The following is a 5,110-nucleotide window of genomic DNA, read 5'->3' as shown; positions in this document are numbered from 1 at the left end:
GAATCTCAAAATCAATTTCTCCGTTTATAATTTTGATTTTGATTTTTCCCCAAATATATTAACCTATATATTTTTAAGATTTGGGCCGTCGAGTGTCCATGTGGTTTTGCGCATTTGGGCTACGGGTATATCTGGACGTCGCCTATTTGGACAAAATATTTTCTGGACAGATTTGGACATGTCCATATTAGTCCAAATTGATTTGGGCATGAGCTACCCATGGACATTTCGCCCATTTGACATCCCTACTGGCCAAGCAAGTTAAAGTCTCATAAAACGTTTTCTCCAAACTATTTGACATCTCATCTCGGAGAACCCAACAAATAGTACAAAAATTTTCCTTATTGGATCATTCCTTTTTACTTCTTAATTACCTTAATGAATGTTCAGAATAATACAAATCAAGGTTCAAACAGTTATAAAATAGGGCCCCTTGAGACTTAACACCTAGCTCCTACAGAGACTCTCTTTTTTTTTTTTTCAAATCAGTTTAGGATGATTTTCTGCTTAAATCAGATTTTTTTTTATAATTATTTTGGGTTTAACCAATTTGCCGCCTACGCCGACTATAGAACATTGACATCAAGAGATCTGTAGTAAAAACAATTCCTAAAACTGTGTCAAAGCCTTCACCATCGCATCCGACTTCTCTATATACCCTTGCCTCGATGAAAATGATGTCTTCTACCGAAAGAAGTTTACTTTCTCTATTATTCGTTGTAGAAAATGATGTCTTCTACCGAAAGAAGTTTCTTTACGCACATACATCGCTGGAGCAAGGGTTGTCTATAAATCTCATTAACTTGAAAGTCCTAATTTTTTTTTTTAATTATACATGGATATCTTGACCACAGTGGTCCAGACTAGTCACATGTTGCCACTTGTCGGTCACCGGTCTTTGGCGATGCCAGAATGTTAATTTTTCATTGGCCGGGACTCGAATCATGGTTTCTTCTCCGTATTAGGCTTTTACCCTCAAGTTAATCACCACCAGACCACAAGTCCTGGTTGAAAGAACTTTAAACAAACAATGAGAACAAAATAGAAATAGGCATTTATGGTCCCATTTTAGTATCATACAAAACATGCCTTTGATTAAAACCCACTTCAACACTCGCATTCTATTTTATTGTCAGTCAAAACGAAGATCAGAGCAAAACCACTCAGAGATTATGAAAATGGAGACGTCACTTGTACTTCCTATCATCGATATCTCTTTGCCGAACAAGATATCCACAGCATAGTTGATTCGTAAGGTTCGTCTTCACCGTAGTAGTCTCTCTCTCTGTTATCTCTATCATCTGCTTTCACAAGAGTAGAAACTCTTCTTCTTCTTTATGTACTAATAGCTCTGCTTGGTGATCAGAAGATCTATGCTTGTTGCTTGAGAGTTGAGACAATTCTATGTTCTAATTCTTAACTGTTTTGATGTTCTTTGTCTGTAATAAGGCATGTCTTGAACATGGGTTCTTCTATGTCAAGATCCTGATTTCTGGTATATGTGGAAGGGTTTAAGAGAATTGATTTTGTTACCTATGTTACCAAAGTACACTTACCTTTTTGGGTATACATTCATTTAGACCTCCTGAGTTAAGCGTACGTGCTTGAGCTGGAAAAATGGAATGACGGGTGACCTATTGAAAGTGATTCGCGATATCGTGTGAGTTACGTCAAAGCACGAAAAAAGTCACGTGGTGATTGCAGGGTTAGTAAACAATACTTACGGGCCTTGAAAAAATTAATGCACCGCCCGTCGGACGGTATGAAGCCCACAGACCGAAAGAGCAAACCTGAGTGGTCCATTAGCTGTGGGCGGTCGGTGCATTTTTCTATGCGGAGAAACTCGACCCATCCTTGACCTCCTTCACATGTGATGATGTTATATACCATTTTGCATATATGGCTTCTTTTTTTTGCTGAGTTCATCTAAAGGTTTTTTTAGCTCTCTGTTTTTTTTAGGTGATTCTAAGGAAAGCTTTTATCTTGGCTCTTTGGAAGGAGCTCTGGGACAACATTATCCAAACCAATGGCCTCCTGAAGGTAATATATATTTTACTACCTGTTTCTGTTTCATTTAACGGTTTCTATCTTATCTCTCACGGGTTATGTGTCCGTGTGGAAAAGATCTCTTGCCATCATAGAGGAAAACCATGGAATGTTACTACAAGAATGTTCTGGAACCATGTATTTCTTATTTTTTTTTGCTAAATTGTAAATGTCATTAAGTCAATAATGATGGTTTGATTACAAGTTTGAGCCTGCAATCCAGTTTGCTCGAGAGCCAAACCGATGCTTAGAGCCGCAAAAAAGTTAAAAAAAACCTTAAACATCACAAATTCAATGCTTGTCCAACAAAGCCAAGCAATGAAACACAATTCAGCAACAAACATCAGCAATATTGGTCCAAATCAAAGCACTTCCTAAACCCGAGAAGGATAGAGGAGAAGGTCCAAAGGGCTATGATTTACTGGGGTTAACCCGGAGGTCTCTCGTTAAGCGACACCGGACAGCTGGCAAGACGCGCTCCGGTGCTAGTCGAGGAGGACCGCGTTGAAAACAATTTCCTGGCGACCACTCGGAGATAGGACTTCATGACCAAACAAACAGACACACACACTTGCTTGAAGCACAATTCTGATCAAGCGCAGGCGGTACAATACGCTCCCCAAACCGGCCACGCGATCAATAAGATAAGCACATACGTCCGCAGCGGTCTCAAAGAACTCACCGGAAGCTTTGAAATGGAGGTGAGATGCAGGAGGAGCAAAACGTCTCCTCAAAACAGGCAAGGCCACGGTGGCTACAGCTCACCCTTTAGATCTAGGGGGAAACGATGGGTCTGTCCTCTAAACCTTTGCTTCCAAAACTCCCATATCTTAGAGACGAGCCAGCTACTCACCAACAAAGGACTGCCATGCCTGCTGATGCTTGAGACTAGGAAAAGAGGTTCTCAGCGTTTTGCCACAAAAACGCTTTACTCTGTAACAGAGTGGAGAAGCTCTAAAGACCTTAACCTCGGACCCACCATGCTGAACGTCAACAGGAGAAGAGGAGGAACCGGAAAGCAGGAGGCAGCGACGCTACAACTCACCGGCGAACTCTTGGAACTAGTTCTGACCCAGATCCAGTCTCTGTCGACCACAGGGGAAAGCGGCTAAGGACCCAAAGACGAAGCCATCGCAGATCTCTTCGCTTGAGCTCCAGGGACACCCTAGACACCAAGGTTTCACCATAGATTCGCCAACATTGACGAAAATCCAGAGACTCAAACAAGGAAGAGAGGAGAGACGAAAAGATCTAAGGGTGAGGCAAGGAACATAGTAGGTTTAAAACTTAAAGTTGAATATAGGTTTCAAGTTGATAATATCGACAGTTAGTTTTGACAAATAGGCTGGTTACAAATGTACAATATAGGTGTCTGTTGTGTTCTTGATATATCTTCTTTTCATCTTTTACATGTAAATGAGGTTAATATATATCTCAAGATTTTTTCTCTCTCTTCTATATTAGTTTTTTTCTAGATCAATTTGCTAGTTGTGCTTGACATATTGATTTGCTGCTCTAAGGTCCGTTGGTCGAAAGTTTCTCGGCTTGATTGCGTTGGCATTGGATTTAGATGAGGGTTTCTTCGAAAATATCGGAGCCTTGAATGATCCTACAACAGTTGTTCGCCTCTTATGCTATCCAGGTATCTATGTACATCAAACAGACGACTGTGCATTTGCTATGGAGTATAGGTGAAGTGATCAGGGGAAAGATAGATCAATCCCATATTTAGGGAGTTCGAGTCTAGTTTTGATCTCTACACTTGCTATGGATTATATAGGTGAAGTGATGTCGTCGGTTGTAGAAACATATGGTGCCTCAGCTCACTCGGATTACAGGATGGTCACTTTTCTTTTAACTGATGGAGTCCCAGGGTTTCATGTAAACATTTCTAAATTTACATTGTAACTCTCGTCATACTCTTCTCTTTTGCGTAGCCTTTTGTTCTTACAGCTGTGTATGAACAACAATTGGTGATAACTTCTCCTGTGGGAAGGTTATTAAAGGATGATGTTTTGGGTTCGATGAACGCCAAGCGCACCAACAACCTACCTAGAGAGCTTAGGGCTTACAGGTGAAGGATTGGGATCGTTTCTCAGCAGTGCCAGCCTGGGTCCCATGGGGCGGGTTGTTACAAATACTTGAGTCCTTTCATATGAATTGGTTTCTATTCGGTGCAGATTCCCGCCTATCCTTGCCGGTGACTATATTGGGTAACCTACAAGTCTTAGTTTTAGTCTGTATGTTTTTTTTTGTTACGAAATGTAATATATTATTCAACATATAACGCATGAATTTATGGTATGAAAATAATATTTTCAAAAGTTTACTTTAAAGATCGATATTGCGAAGACTTGAGATTCTATGACGGCCAGAATCAATGGGACTACATCGGAACAACAGGTTTGCATCAAGAAGACCTTATATTTCCTCTGGGAGTTCAAACGGTGCATATTAGATCATGTGAGATGAAGACAGATCAAGAAGATAAAGTAGTTAGTTAAAAAACAGTTCAAATAAAGTAAATTCCATATTTAAATAAAATAAAATTACAATAAAAAAAATCAAAATATACGATAAAAATGCAATACATAAATTATAATAATATTACGCTAAAGCCATGTTACTGTAGTTTTAAAATCAAAGTTTGAAAACATTAGTAATTAACGAAACACATATATCGTTCATTAATACATATTTAAACCACAATACTATATATTTACATAATACATATTATAATTAAAAACACATGCATCATGTAAATAATGTAAATAAATTTAAAATTTATATGAAAAAAATAAAAAGAGAGATAAATAGACAATGAGAGTTCTTTGTATTATCAAAACTGAAATAAAATATAGGGTTTTTTTGCAAAATTGACATATAACTCAAAGTCAAACACAAAACTAACCTCCTTTAAAAAAAAAAATTAGTTATGCCCTATCCACTACACAAGTTCATATAATTCACGAAATTACCATTACATTTTTTTTTTCTTTTCGAAAATGACATTTTTACTATCTCACCCTCATCATCTTCAAGTAATTACAAGATTGCCATTGTC

General features: G+C 38.3%; 1 pseudogene; it reads left to right on the top strand.

Moving 5' to 3' along the window:
• Positions 1–1,178: 1,178 nt before the first annotated feature.
• LOC106308744 lies at positions 1,179–4,263 on the top strand (annotated as a pseudogene).
• Positions 4,264–5,110: the final 847 nt, after the last annotated feature.

This window comes from Brassica oleracea, chromosome C8, assembly GCF_000695525.1.
Source record: "Brassica oleracea var. oleracea cultivar TO1000 chromosome C8, BOL, whole genome shotgun sequence".
Classification (NCBI taxonomy): domain Eukaryota; kingdom Viridiplantae; phylum Streptophyta; class Magnoliopsida; order Brassicales; family Brassicaceae; genus Brassica; species Brassica oleracea.
The sequence above is the reverse complement of the archived record's forward strand: the minus strand, read 5'-3'. Positions and strand labels throughout refer to the sequence as shown.